General features: G+C 37.5%; 1 protein-coding gene across 15 annotated transcripts in view; it reads right to left on the minus strand.

Moving 5' to 3' along the window:
• The window catches only part of DMD (dystrophin), a 2,616,526-nt gene that overhangs the window by 183,165 nt on the left and 2,416,786 nt on the right, over positions 1 to 16,575 (minus strand). The gene's annotated exons all lie outside the window — the stretch shown is intronic.

Below are 16,575 nucleotides of genomic sequence, written 5' to 3' on the forward strand. Positions count from 1 at the left end.
AAATTGACCTTCCAGAATTTAGCATCAGAATCTCATTCACACTCATGGTTTCAGTTACTAGCTATATACAAATAATATGTAAATTAGTAACTCCAACCCAGATGCGCCTCCTTCTTTCTTTAGGTGCACACTATCTGTCTATTTACAGTGCTTTTTGGATGTCACCAATCAGTTGAAATCCAAACATTTACAATCAAGTTGCCACCCTAAACCTGATCTTTCTTTAGAGTTCCCTAACTCACTGTAAAGAATTACCAACTGTGCATTGCCCAGAAATCTAGGTGTGATTCCTTGACATGTTTTGCTTTCTCTTTGTGCCCTTCCTCCTATGATATCTATCCTCAAATCTTAAGGATTTTTACCTCCTAAAAATCTCTCAAATCTATGCCTTTCTCACCATATCCAAATTATCATCATCTTGGTCCAAATCCCATCTTCTCTCACCTGGCTTTCATCAGTAACCTTCAAACGTTTGTATTCATAGGCTCCCCATCCAATTCATTTGCATCAGCCAGAGGACTTTTTGAGTTTTCTCCTCACCTCCTCCAGCACTAGTCATGCTGTCCTTTTAATCCCTTGTATTGACAAGTTCCCTCCTGCTAAATTGCCTTGACACATGACTCTCTCTCTCTTTTTGTGTTAATATGTATTCATTCTTAGTGTCATTTCCATTATCTATTCCCTGGCTGTACTTTGGAGGTATCATGCATGTTGCTCACCAAATGTACCCTTTACATCTAGCAATGTATCTGGTGCACATATTCTGATAAATAAACATCTATTGACAAATGAATCAATGAATGAATCAGTCAAGAGTGTATCTTTAGATAAATGTTTTTCTTAGGTAAGGAGAATCAAACCATTTAAGTGCATTAGAATTAAAAAGCATTTTAGCATTTGTGAGAAATTCTGAAAGCAGTAACAAGTAGCAGTTTCTACTTTTACAAATATAACTGAGGTTAAACAAAATATACCAAGTAAAAAATAACTTCTTACTAACTTGGCTAATTATGGGTGAAATTGGTCATTTATGCTGTGACAATGATCAGAGACACCCTTGGAAACTATGCTTCTTTAATGAATAATGATGCCATTTTATAGTTTTATGCTTTCATTTTAGCATTTGAGAATAGTTCACAAACACACTAATTAATCTCTGCAATGATATTGTACTCCTATATTACAGGCCAATTCAAGAAAGTAAATCACACAGATTTCAAAAGCATAGGAAAAATTTTTAGATGCCTAAGAATATACTCTTTACCTCCTGTACCTTGTTATATATGTCTTTATAGTCTTAGATAGATCTTTAATAAAGAATTGAAACAGAAACAGAGATCCTTATTTTAGCTCCTTTATGTAAATCATATGCATATTTATGACTTAGTTCCTTTATTTTGTGGGCATTTTATATATATATATATATATAATATAAAATATAAAATTTACAATAGCTGGTACAATAGCCCCCAATAAATATAGTTTGCTTAATTAATGTAATGAATTCATTAATACATTTGCCTTTTGCAAAACAGAAACTAGCTCGATATTGTGAAGTCCCAGGGTTTCCTCCCTCATCCCAATATGATGGCATCCCACCCCATGACTCTAAGAAGGATGTATATATCGATGATTACAAAAGTTAAAGCTCTTGTCCTGACGTCTTCCCCTAGCTTCAGATCCAAATTTTGAACTGCACAGCTAGATACCCAATAAGTACCTCAAACTTAAACATGTCTAAACCCAGGCAGCTCTAGGGTTTCTACATGGAAGAGTAGCTATCTAGTTGACAAGCAATTTTTTTTTGTTTAGATTAAATGTTTTCCTGTTGTTGCTGAAAGCAAAGTATGGCTAATGGGCAGGTATTATTGGAGCATAGAAGCTCTTCAAGCCACCCTTTAAGACATCTCTTTAAAAAATTATTTATTTCATTTATTTGTAATTGACAAATAATACTTTGTATATTTATGGGGTACGATGTGATGTTTTGATCTTGGTATATATTGTAGAAAGAGTTGATCAAGCTAATTAACATATCCATTACCTCACCAACATATCATTTATTTTTTGCGGTGAGAACATTAAAAATCTATTCTTTTAGCAATTTTGAAATATATGAGACATTATTATTAGCCATGGTTACCATGCACTGCAATGGATCACTAAAACTTGATTTTCCCTACCAAATTTGTTCCTCTTTAAGTACCTGTTCCTGCTGAAAGCCGAGGAGACACCTGGATTGCCCTCTTTCTGTCCCTCCTGACCTCCAATGCATCAGCAAGACCTGTGATTGTTTCTAAACCATATTCCCTGATTCCAACCACCTCTTGTGATCTCCACTGCTACCTTTATCCAGATCTTATCTATCACCAGTGCTTCCCACACTACTATCTGGTCTCCCTGCTTCCACTCTGGCTCTTCATATTTCCTCACCCCTAACTCACATGTTCCACCAAATGCATTCTCCACACAGCAGCCAATTATGTCTTGCCAATCTAGTCTACTTTCAAACTGCATTATAACAAAGCACCAGCAAAAAACCAAACACCTCCAACAAACTTCACCTAGGCTTTGATAAAGGTCAAGGTTTGCATTTCAAAAATTTTCCTCTTTGGAGTTGCAGAAAAGAAATATTCAGGGCTGAATTTCAGCAACCTTCTTATTAGTATTTACAAACTAGTTACACTTGGCTAATTTGTAACACCATTGAAAGTGAGGTTTGGCAATAAGTGTACTTTACATTGTGAACATTAAAAACAAACAAGACATATTGTCTGGCAAAATATTTTTTGCTGTTGTTGTTGTTGTTTGAAATTGTATATATTTGAACTACCTTAAAAGATAATCAGAGGAAGTCCCAGGTAGTTGGACATTTAAAAGTTTGTCTTTTTTCTTTGAGAATAATACATGAAACTTGGAAATTGGGAAAACATATTTACTATAATATTCAAGTCAAAGAATGGAGAATTGCCCAATTAGGGTTTATATAAAATTAGTTTTCAAATTTAAAAAAAATCCAGACTAAATTATATGTTTATAATGTATAACCCTTAAGAGTTGTTTATATATCTTCTGATTGGTTCATAAGCGGAAGAGCTGCTGCACTGTTCAGTATCATTTCCCCATATTTCACTGAGAAATGAAGTTCAGAGAGTAATGAAATTATGTAAGGGCATACATATTATTTTATAACATCTATAGAATTTACATCTTTGGACTCTCATGCCTAAATTTAATTTCCTATTGGTTTATTATTTCATCTCCGCCTGACTTCTGTGTTTTATATCCCAAATTAAATTTCCCACAGATTTCCTTAGGTATATTATTACTCTATAAAACGGCAATAATCTGTTCACTATAGCCAACACTATTGCTTAATCATCTTTGTAATTATTTTATCATTTCTCTATTTTTTGTTTTGTAATACACATATTTAGGAAAGGACAAGTAAACCAAATTCCTAAATTGACAAAGTACTACGTATAAATTAAATAGAAGTTGGTACAGTCAAGCATGAATCTCTGAATAAAGCCACCAACTTTGAGAAGTGTTTCCAACAACCTTAAGTACTTTTTTTCTTCACTCCACTCTTTATAAAACTTGGTGATAAAGGTGTTCACGATGGAACTAAAAGTTATTTGGATTAAAATATTGCTGGTCTGGGATTCATGCTTCCCCAAGCAATATTGATTTGCTAGGGGATTTTTTTCTGTTCTTATTCAGTCTTTTTAATTTAAAATATTTTATATTTATGTTGCTTTTTTTCTGATGTTTTACTGAATTAATTCTATAGTTTCCAGGCCACGGCAACTACTGTAAGGGTATGGCCCATACTGTCAGATTATATTATTCAGTGTTCCTCTGCTCATCTCAGATCCTTCAGAGGCTGCTATTTTTACACGTTCTATTACACATCAGGACTTTTAGGTTTTAATTTTAAAGAAGTGTTCCACATTTGAGCCCTCTGATATACCCTGAGTTATAGTTACAGTTACAGTTACAGTCAGATAACTTCTCAGAAAAAATGACTTTGTAGTTTGAACATGTTTTCTCCATCCCTCCATGTTAATTTTTTCCAGTTCACAAGTGAAAACAAGATTAGTATGCTCTGAATCTACCAGTCAGTATGTTTCATCTTCCACCTCAACATTGAACCGCTTCCTTTCACCTTATACATCTTTTTAAACAATACATTCAAGGACTTGGAATATAATTGGCAATTTTGTTGATGATGAATGAGGCTGAGCAATATAATGATGCCTTTTGCTACTCTATAGTGCTTTCAGTAAAAAGAAATGGCTTGAGGACTAAGAGAATATGAAATATGAGTGAGAGAAACAGCTCTAAGGTCCTTGATAATAAAGCACCTTTAAAAAGATATCATGAGATGATATTTCTCCCTACCAAAAAAACCCCAAAAAACTATGTGTGAAAAAAAATCGGCTCTCTTATATCAACATCGGGCATTCATGCAATTAAAATCTTTTGTATGTGTCTGGTAATGATATCTAATATTTAACAGAGAAAGGCAAAAACTGGTTGAGTATAACTAAATTCTAAACTTGAAGTCTTTTCTTCCCTACTGGATACCACTACAGCTCTGCCTCAATGTATGTCTTAGGATTTACCACTTACCTTACTCCAACTTTTTTCAAGATCTATTAAGACAGTGGTCCCCAGCCTTTTTGGCACCAGGCATGAGTTTTCTGGAAGACAATTTTTCCACAGACTGGGAGGCAGGGGCGGGGGTATGGTTTCGAGATGAAACCGTTCCACTTCAGATCATCAGGCATTAGTTTCTCATAAGGAGGTCACAACCTAGATCCCTCGCATACATAGTTCACAATAGGGCTTGTGCACCTACGATAATCTAATGCCACGACTGATCTGACAGGAGGCAGAGCTCAGGCAGAAATGTTCACTTGCTCACCACTCACCTCCTGCTGTTCCAGTCCATGGTCCAGAGGTTAGGGATCCCTCTATTAAGACATAGGCTTACATGCATTCACTGAACAATGTTGGCTCCTGAAGGCAGCTTGGGAGTTTTGATAGAAGAGGATTTTAAGGTGTTTTCCTAAGATATTCTCACAACAGTTTTGGTAATAGGAGCTACTGAAGGAATATATTCACTTAAAGATGCTTTCTTCAAAACAGTAACTTTCAAAGATTTATAGTTTATAGCATAATCTAGCCAGGCAATCAACCCCATCAACACTCAATCCCATCTGCTCTCAACAAACTGAAATATACAAAATAAATGAACTGCTAAAAAATCGCTTCCAAATATAATTTAATCAACTGTAACACCAGTGGGGCTATCTAGAATTAAAAAAAAATAACATGTGTACTTCTTTATCTGTTATTGTCTATTTTTAAAAAATTATTTATTTATTTACTTATTTCTAGATGGAGTCTTGCTATATTGCTCAGCCTGGTCTCAAACTCCTGGACTCAAGTGATCTTCCTGCTTCGGCTTCCCAAAGTGTTGGGACTGCAGGCATAAGCTGCTGTGCCGTGCCACCTATTTTTTTGTGTGTGATTTTTTTTTTTCTTTTGAGACGGAGTCTCAACTCTGTCGCCCTGGCTGAAGTGCAATGGTGCGATCTCGGCTCACTGCAACCTCTGCCTCCAGGGTTCAAGTGATTCTCCGGCCTCAGCCTCCTGAGTAGTGGGGATTACAGGCATCTGCCACCACACCAGACTAATTTTTGTATTTTTAGTAGAGACGGGGTTCACCATCTTGGACAGGCTGGTCTTGAACTCCTGACCTCAGGTGATTTGCCCACCTCAGCCTCCCAAAGTGCTAGGATTACAGGTGTGAGCCACCACGCCTGGACTGCCATCTATTTTTTTTAAATAAGCATACCTATTGGGATCATAGCTCAGCTTCCAGTGCTTAATCATCAAAATCAAAACAAATGATCAAGTATTTATTATTTTTTTTACATGTGAGATATATAATACATGCTAGGGATGATGCAAAGATGCATAAGGCACAAGCGTTGTCAGAGAGTTTACAGCCGAATTGAGACAACGGATCTGAAAATTAACAAAATATTTCAAGAGTTAAACAAGAAAGAAAACTTGGGGTCTTAGCTGGGACGTTATAGAGGCTCTTGCTATTTCTAGGATCTGCTTAAAATAAGGTTAAAAATTAATTATTATTTATATAATTTTAAATGTAGACATGTATAACTGTTATATCACTTCCTAGTCCTGACCCTGGCCTTTTCTTAGACTTGTGATTTCCTAAAACTTGGGACAAGATGTTAAGGAAAAATATGTAGGCCCGCTCATCCTCCTTTTTTTCCCCTCTTGCTCATGGCAAAGATAATTTTTAAACTAAAATAAACACAAATTGTGTAAGTATAACATTTGGATCTCACATCAGACTCACACAAATCTCAGATTCTTATCTAGTACCAATCTTTATTAATGACTGAAAGAATTATAGGGAAGTGCTGGGCACAGATAGAACATTATTTCCCTGGGGAACCTGAAATAATCAGACATGTGTTTCCAAAACATCCATGTTATTTCCCATTATGATGTGCTTTGGTTTCATATTAACAGATACGTTTTTAAAAATTTACACAGAAACATTGAAAGGAAATCATTTCAGTCTCAAAAGTTTTCCATTTTATAATCTGTCAATTACAAAAATAGAAAAACGTTCATGTAGCTATGCCCTATTCTCCAGCCAGCCACGACTCATAAATCCAAACATTCCAGGTTTATTTACAATAAGCTATCTAGCCAGGCCAGGTACACCCTACTAAAATCATTTTATAGATAGGGATTTGCAGGTATCTTTCCTCTAGTTAACCACTATTAACAAGATTAACAAGAAGGTCTGGGAGGTCATTAACATGTTTATGAAGTGGTCTATTAAGGTCATTTATTCCCTTCACATCCCCCAGGGAATAAGTCACAGACCTGCTGTTAATACCCTTTATTCTCTTTAGTTTCCTCTTTGTTGTCCTCTTTCTCTCTCTCTCCATATATATATATGTGTGTGTGTGTCTGTGTATGTATGTATGTGTACATATAGATATATGAGTAAAATGTACACAAATTATTTTTAATTGGATGCATAAAGATATTTCCACCTTGAACTTTTGCTGTGCCTGCTCAGCCCCTCCTGCTCTATCTAGGATTCATTCTTCTCTATTATTTGATTTTTTTTTGGCAGAAAAGTTCTTGTAGTATTGATATAAGTAAGAGCGAGAAAAAACAATTAATCTAGCCTTTATTTGATAAAGCACTTGTATTTACATATTAACACAGGGTGCCTACATTTTTCGCATAGAGATTTTTCTTTTCTTTCTTCTTTTTTTTATTCCTAGAGACAGAGTCTTGCTGTGTTGCCCAAGCTGGAGTGCAGTGGCACAAACACGGTTCACTATAGCCTCAACTTTCGGCCCCCTGGGCTCAAGCAATCCTCCTGCCTCAGCAAGCTGTGTGCCTGGGACCACAAGCACATGCCACCATGCCAAGGATTTTTTTTTTTTTTTTGTAGAGACAAGGTATCATTTTGTTGCTCAGGCTGGCTTCGAACTCCTGGGCTTAAGTGTTCCTTCTGCTTTGACCCCTCAAAGTGCTGGGATTACACGCTTGAGACACTGTGCCCAGCTATATTCAGACAGAGATTTTTCTTAATCTTCAGAAAACATAAGCCATTATTTATCTTCAAAAACATATTAATTGCCCAGATTGCTTTTGTAATTTTGAGTCATTATAAGAAAAAGTATGAGAAATACTTCTTTTGCACCACGTAGTTATAATGACAAAAAATAAAGACTAAAGAATATCACTCTGCAATAATGAATATCATTCTGCAATAAGAATAAAGTATCATTCTGCAATAAGATGAAATGTTCTGCATGTAATACATGGGCAGACTCATTATTCCCCCAGCTCAAGGCTTGGGGGAAATTGTGACTTATAGCCACAGACCATATATATTTGCCTAGTAAAGCTAGAACCATAGGCCTCTGGCTTAAGGGAAGGATGAGACGATCTGTTCTGGAATGGGGGGCGGGGGGTGGTGTCAAAATCAAGGACATGCACAAATGTTGCAAAGGCTCCTGCAGAGCACTTCTTGTCCATCTAAATTGACCGTGTGCTACCTTTCAAAAAGACTTACAATTGAGGGTATGAAGAGAAACACATTCCATGACATTTATTAAGTATGGTCTTGGCCATACTCTCTATCTTAGGGAAGCCCTGATGGAGGTGGTGGAATATGACTTAGAAATCCTTTGCTTTTCTGCTCCATTGGTCTATATGTCTGTTTTGGTACCAGTACCATGCTGTTTTGGTTACTGTAGCCTTGTAGTATAGTTTGAATTCAGGTGGTGTGATGCCTCTAGCTTTGTTCTTTTTGCTTAGAATTGTCTTGGCTATACGGGGTCTTCTTTGATTCCACATGAAATTTAAAACAGTTTTTTTTTTAATTCTGTGAAGAAGGTCATGGTAGTTTGATGGGAATAGCATTGAATCTATAAATTACTTTGGGCAGTATAACCATTTTCACGATATTGATTCTTCCTATCCATGAAAGACCTCAGAAAGAACACCACACATCTACAAACATCTGATCTTTGATAAACCTGACAAAAACAAGCAATGGGGAAAGGATCTCCTATTCAGTAAACGGTGCTGGGAAAACTGGCTAGTCATATGCAGAAAACTGAAACTGGACCCCTCCCTTACAGCTTATACAAAAATTAACTCAAGATGGATTAAAGACTTAAATGTAAAACCCCAAATCCTAAAAACCCTAGAAGGAAACCTAGGCAATACCATTTAAGACATAGGCATGGGCAAAGACTTCATGACAAAAACGCCAAAAGCAACTGCAACAAAAGACAAAATTGAGAAATGGAATCTAATTAAACTAAAGAGCTTCTGCACAGCAAAAGAAACTATCATCAAAGTGAATAGGCAACCTACAGAATGGGAAAACATTTTTTCAGTCTACCCATCTGACAAAGGTCTAATATCCAGAATTTACAAGGAACTTAAACATATTCACAAGAAAAAGACAAACAACCCTATCAAAAAGTGGGCAAAGGATATGAACAGACACTTCTCAAAAGAAGACATTTACATGGCCAACAAACATATGAAAAAAAGCTCAACATCACTGATCATCAGAGAAATGCAAATGGAAACCACAATGAGATACCATCTCACACCAGTCAGAATGGTGATTATTAAAAAGTCAGGAAACAACAGATGCTGGCTAGGCTGTGGAGAAATGGGAACGCTTTTGAACTGTTGATGGGAATGTAAATTAGTTCAACCATTGTGGAAAACAGTATGGCAATTCCTCAAGGATCTAGAACCAGAAATACCATTTGGCCCAGCAATCCCATTACTGGGTATACACCCAAAGGAATATAAATCATTCTACTATAAAGACACATGCATACGTATGTTTATTGCAGCACTATTTACAATAGCAAAGACATGGAACCAACCCAAATGCCCATCAATGATAGACTGGATAAAGAAAATGTGGTACATATAAACCATGGAATACTATGCAGCCATAAAAAGGAATGAGATCACGTCCTTTGCAGGGACATGAAACTGGAAGCCATCATCCTCAGCAAACTAACACAGGAACAGAAAACCAAACACTGCATGTTCTCACTCACAAGTGAGAGTTGAACATTAAGAACACATGGACACAGAGAGGGAAACAATGCACACCAGGGCCTGTCGGGGTCTGGGGGTTGAAGGGAGGGAACTTAGACGATGGGTCATTAGGTGTAGCAGACCACCATGGCATACATATACCTATGTAACAAACCGGCACGTTCTGCACATGTATCTCGGTTTTTTGGTGTGTTTTTTTTTTTTAGAAGAAAAAAAGAAAAAAGAAGGGGGAAGATCTCATTTTAATTGATTTAGACCAGAATAAAACATTTTAAAAATTAAAAAAAAAAAAAGAAATACTCTGTTTTCTCAGCCTGCAGGGAGGTAGAAGAGTGCTTACATCAGGGCTGGCCAAGTTTTTGTTTCATTTTGTTTTTTGTTCCCCTTTATTGCCCAAAGCAGCAAAGAGTAACTTAGGTCTCTGCAACTTGATTGCGAAGATACGCCAAGGAAAACCCACCTAACAGTGCAGGGAAGGACTACTAGAGTAGTTTTGGTGATGCCCAAGATGGCAGCCTCACAGTGGTGGATTGGCCACATTTGGTTATACAAATGGCCAGTTTTCAATCAAAAATATTAGAAAGTTGAAACAGCTGGAAGCAATAGCTGAGATGATGATGATGATTTTATTTGATTTATTTATTTTTATTTGTATAAATTTCTGAGGTACAAGTGCAGTTTTGTTACAGGGATGTATTGCATAGTGGTGAACCTGGGCTTTTAGTGTATCCATCACCAAAGTAATGCACCTTGTACCCATTAAGTAATGTCTCATTAACCACCCCTCACCCAGCATACTGCCCTTCTGAATCTCCAATGTCTATCCTTCTTATCATGATGATTTTAAGTATCAATTCTCCCCCCTCCCCTTTATTAGAATGACTTGGATAAGCCTCCAACTTTTTTGAATCTCAGCTGTTTCTTCCTTTTTTTTTTAACTTTTATTTATTTATTTATTTTGAGATGGGGTCGCACTCTATCACCCAGGCTGGAGTGCAGTGGTGTGATCTCGGCTCACTGCAACCTCCGCCTCCCTGGTTCAAGGGATTCCCCTGCCCCAGCCTCCTGAGTAGCTGGGACCACAGGTGCATGCCACTACATTCAGCTACTGTTTTGTATCTTTGGTAGAGATGGGGTTTCGCCATGTTGCCCAGGCTGGTCTTGAACTGCTGAGCTGAAGTGATCCACCCACCTTGGACTGCCAAAGTGCTGGGATTACAGGCATGAGCCACCACGCCCGACTGATAGCAGTTTTTTTCTTTATTGGATAATAAGTGGAGTGTTATAAGGATTAAATGGGAAGATACAGATGAAACACTTTGTTATTTAGCACATAGTAGGCACACATTAAACTTTGCTTTTCTTCCTGTCTAGCAGATTACATGGACTTATCTATGAGACACACTGTTTACAGAAAACTCATGAACAAGAAATAGTGACCAAAAGGAAAGAAAACAACAAAACGATTCCTTCTAAAGCAACAAAGAAGCAAGTTAAAAATTACACATTGCACTGACCATCTGACATGCAATGGCTTTGGGGACCAAGATGGATGTGGATAAGCTGAGAAAGAAAAACAGAAAAAAGCAGTTGAGAGTTTCAGGAAGAGCAGCGAGGCTTTTCAGTTTCATCCCCCCAGGAGTTAATGGTATCACAGAAAACGTGATCATTTGCCGAATGCCGACAGTGAGCTAAGTCTCATCTAGGACCTGCTCTTAGAAGCTTTCCAGAGTCAATATCCAGAGATACTGTTTTTCTATCTTGTACAACGGTTTAAAAAATTTGCAACGTGACAGCACTGATTTATACAATGCACTCACAGTCTATTTCTTTAAAAAAGAATACATACACAGAGAGAGAGAGAGAAAGAGAAAGAGAGAGAGAGAGAGAGAGAGTGTCACCGTGTTAACATTTTTCCTGAAAAAAGTATTTAATACCCTCTCCCTACCCCCTACTCCCCCACCCTATCCCCTGGAACGAAGGAGGGGAAGACTGAATGGGATTTGGAGTTTTCCCACTGAGAAAGGGGCATTTTCTGCAACCAGGTCAGTGTTCAAAGGACTAATGCTCTAAGGAAATTATCCAAAGAAGAGAGAGGCAGTTCAGGGTTATTAAGTTATTTTAAAACATTGCCTGGGCTGTTGCTGCTGACCTTTGTGAAGGGAACAGGATGCTGCTTCCCAGGGGAACAGAATAAGAAGCAATTAGAGAAGCCTAGGAGAGGCTCAGGAATGTTTGGGAATTCACACATACCCCATATTACGTGGGAACGCTAAGAATGAAAATAAACTAATTTGATTAGGGACATATTTGGGTTCTAGAAAATATTCTAAAAATGCAGCTCACACTGGGGCTATATCTCTATGAGTGTTTTCCTAAAAACCTGAACACTCAATATCTAATAGAGGTCAATAAGACTTCAATCCAGTTTCAGAGGAGAAAAGGAAAGCCAATTAACATTTCTTAAGCAATATTCCTTATGTGTCATAAAGTAGAATGGGTGTCACGTTAAGCAAATGGCTCAAACGAACAGAGTTGGGATATGATACAGTTGTTTCAAATGCAGATTTATTTGATGTGACTACTGGTTTTTTTCTAACACGTGATTATGTAAGAAAGTGCATGTTTAAGAAAGTTAGAAAAAGAAAATGGGGAAACAGCTGAAATAATTTACTCCTCTTCTTTTGGATAAACCAACTTGAATATGTTCTATGCTCATTCTCACATTTCCAAAAGTGCCACGAATGAGGCAGGGAATGCTATACCATGTGTATTATAATACAGGATTATTTTCCCCATACACACATTAAATTTTAGCTGCCACATGTATAGGTGTATGTATATATGTTGCCACCTTTCCACATGACATATGCCATATAGAATGTTACAACATTTTTCTGTAAAATAAAAATGTATCATTGATGACATTCTGTTAAGACTCAGTGGCTACTATATCCTGGCCCAAAAAGTAGGTCCTGTCCACAATGCTCAGTGAAAAACAGTAGTTGATCAATTTAAAGCTCTATTGACCACTAGAAAACCAGAAGAAGCCTCATGAATGATATTTAGGAAAAACAGACTCTAGTTCTACTGAAACAAAGCTAGAGCTGAGAGTGGTCCCAGGCATTATCTAGTTCAACCTTCTCATTGAGGTTCAGCTAAGTTATACTCCTTATCATATTGTTAGATTAAGATAGAACGGAATCTAGAACTCATGTTTTGGTATGTACCATTCATACATCCATGCCAAGGACTGTCCCTTAAGCACCAAACTGTAGGAGCTATGAGAAACTCTACCAAACACTCGGCATGCTTCCTAACACTAAGGTTCATGTCTAGAGGGCATGAGAGATGGATTTGAGTGGTAAATCTAAATTGACACACAAATACTACAAGATTGTTTTGAAGGTGAAATGAGTCAGCAAACTGAAAAGCACATAGAATTACTGACATATGTTCATGAATTCATTCCAATATTTACCAAGTACCTGTTATCTGTGAGGCACTATGCTAGAAAAAGAGATAACAACAGCTATCCTCCTGGAGTCTGTTATTTCAGTCAAGGTGATACAAATCAGCTTATGAAACTACAAAAAAGGATGTGAGGGTTTTTTTCATGAACCTATGAGACACAGATGATATCAACATCTACATCTCCCAACAAGATCTATAAAACCAAAACCAGACTCAGTACTCTGCACAACACTATGGCACCCCTTTCACTCTCTTTCAGTTAATATCTTAACCTGAATTGTTTTCATGATTATATCATCAATAATGTATTCCCAACTATTCCTTCATTGTGGTTCCAGAGCTTACTGAGACTCAGGTAATGTGACCTTTGAAACCATCAAATGGCAGAGGAGAAAACACAGCAGAGAAGATTGACCTCTGGGTTATCTTTGTGTACTAAAGCCTTTTGAAAAGTCAGAGCATCAGGCTTTTGGCAGTGATTTCAAAAATTTAATTACCCCGAATCATTCACCAGCATCCTCATAGACTGACAGATCAAATTAGACAGCTGATTCTCTGTTGCATCCACTTCTTATCATCAATAGTGCTAAATAGTTAAGTGAAACATTTAATATTATTTGTCCTTTCTATCCCGATAAGATTGATGGTGCAATGAGAATCCTCAAGGGCAATATGAAGATTCATTTTCACTTCTCTGGAAAATGATCACAAACAATTTCTATTTCAAAGTCAACATTCACAAAATCAGAAAATGTTAGTACTGGAAATGACCTATGATATCATGTCATTCTGCTTCCTTAAATGACAGAGGGAGAAACTGAGGCCCACAGAAAATAAGCAATTTCCCATTGGTCAAGTATTAATAGCTAGGTGACAGTAAAGCTGGAACTAGAATTCAAGTCTTGTGATGCCTAGCCTATTTAAAATTTCCCCTATTTAATGTTGTCTTAGCTGCTAAAAGGTATATTTTGAAGAAAAATATACATAAGAAGGATCTTACCAGAAATAGCACAAAATTATATACTACATGATGTGTTCACATTGTATGAAAGATTATGACAAAATTCAACTGATTTTCAAACCCAATGTCAGAAGACTTGTATCATTCTTAGAAGAGTGAGGTGTCTGGAATAAGAAATGAGGAAATTTTTTTTTTTTTTTTTTTGAGGCAGAGTCTTGCTCTGTCACCCAGGCTGGAGAGCAGTGGCGCGATCTCGTCCACTGCATGCCCCACTTCCTGGGTTTACGCCATTCTCCTGCCTCAGCCTCCCAAGTAGCTGGGACTACAGGCGCCTGCCACCGCGCCCAGCTAATTTTTTGTATTTTTAGTAGAGACGGGGTTTCACCATGTTAGCCAGGATGGTCTCGATCTCCTGACCTCGTGATCTGCCTGCCTCAGCCTCCCAAAGTGCTGGGATTACAGGCGTGAGCCACCACACCTGGCCTGAGGAAATGTTTTCTATGTTGATATCATACTCCAGTTTCTTTATAATAAGAGCCCATCTCATTGTCAGAAGACGTGTCTACTGCAAACAAGCCAACACAGGGATATTTAACACGTTGATTGCTGTTAAGGCTAAGATGTAGTTAGGCACTGCTCCCTCTGTATATAAATACAGGTACTGAAATAGCAATCAATATTATGAAGGAAGAAATCAACCAACCAAAACTTGAATTGGAGCAATGCCTGGTACCAACAGGGGCTAGAACAAGAATGAGAGCAAGATATGCTTTAAGCATGGGACATATTTGGAATCCGAAAAAATTGCCATGAAAGTAGTAATAGAGGCAATACAGTAGGGGGCAGGGGAAGGTGGTGTCAAGATTCAGATGCTACTGGAGTTAGGGGAACACTGGTACTAAAAACCAGAGCAAGATCCGTGAGTTCAAACCAGAATGTAGACCAACAGGATACAGAGAGCCACATATACCAAAAGGTAAATCTGGACAGATGGCCACAGTTCCATGCAGAGAGTCAAATACTCGTACTAATAGAGCTATAGGAATGGTAGGCCATAAGAAGACAGGACAGTCAGAACCCAAATCAGCAATTTTGTCAGCACACACAGCAACAGTAATAAGAAATGTTGACTGAAGCAACTGTTAACTTCATCCAATGAGGTTTTATATCGCATTTTGCTAAGCAGGAAGCAGCAGAAAGTTGTGAGCAAAACTCAGATGCAATAAATGGTTGTGGAAACATGCCTGAGATTGAGAGTGAAGAGAAGGGTCGATCAAGGTCATCAGGCAACATATACAACAATGTATATACAACATTCAAAATTACCAGCAGGAAAAGATAAACACTCCTTTGGACATGAGTTGCTTCTTGAGCATTGCATGTAAAAAACGCTGAGCAGTTAGCAAGTTCCCAAGAACCCCATCTTTCACTCTTCTGTGAAGGGCTTCAGAGATATTTCGAAAGGGAACCTGATGAAATGCATTACTGCTGATGGAGTCAGCAGGTTTACTCCTGAGTTTCATTAGTGAATTCTTCCCAATATTTAGCAACCACAGCGTCTTTGAAGGAGGAAAGGACCAGCTTGTCTAAAAATCAAATCCTTCCTAAGGGACAGCTGGCAGAAATATAAGGTCAAACACTTTTGCTGGTATTACAGAAAAGTATCAGAAAACCAACCTTCAGCTAGAACTAATATATGCAGAAGAGGTTATGACCTCAATTGATCTCTCCATTTCTGCACCAATGGGAGACAGCAAATAACATTTACTTTCTTCATGAGTGAGTGGAAACTAGAGACAATGCTAACAAATTTCATAACCAATATTTGGGCCAGCCTAGTCACGACATCCCAAAGAAGATATAACAGAGCTGGAAAAGATCCAGGGAAAAACAACCAAGATAATCAAGGGGAAAGCTTATCTTTCCGTCAAGGACAGACTAAAAGACTAAAAAGGATTAGAATTTCTCAGACTGGGAAGATGAAAATGAAAAGCATTAGTAGGGGGATGTGAGGCTAAAGTCGACTCTGGATAAATATAAATGTTTTTACTGAATTTCAAAGAATTTAATTAAGGCCATTCCTTGAGGTTAAAGGATGCAGATTCAAGAGAAATTAAAATGCCTATATTTATATAGAAGTCGGTACATTTATGGAACATATTATTATTAAGACAAAGCTGAAGTGGGGAATAGGAAAAGTTTGACACCATTGGATAAACTCACTGCCAGTTGATTTACAATGCATTATTAAGAAGTGGTCATGATGTATTCGAATTTTTAAGGTAAAATGTACTAGGTTACCTGACAAAACAACCATTGGTATCTTCATCTGGGACAGAGTTCTGGGCTAGTTGCCCTGTTGGTCTGACCCAGTGTGATATTTCTTATGCTTTTATTATGACATCTATACTGGAACATCCTGCATGCATGTTTGGGATTCCTAAATTCTTTTGACAGTCCAGAATACAGAAGAA

Source organism: Pan troglodytes, chromosome X (assembly GCF_028858775.2).
Source record: "Pan troglodytes isolate AG18354 chromosome X, NHGRI_mPanTro3-v2.0_pri, whole genome shotgun sequence".
Lineage (NCBI taxonomy): Eukaryota > Metazoa > Chordata > Mammalia > Primates > Hominidae > Pan > Pan troglodytes.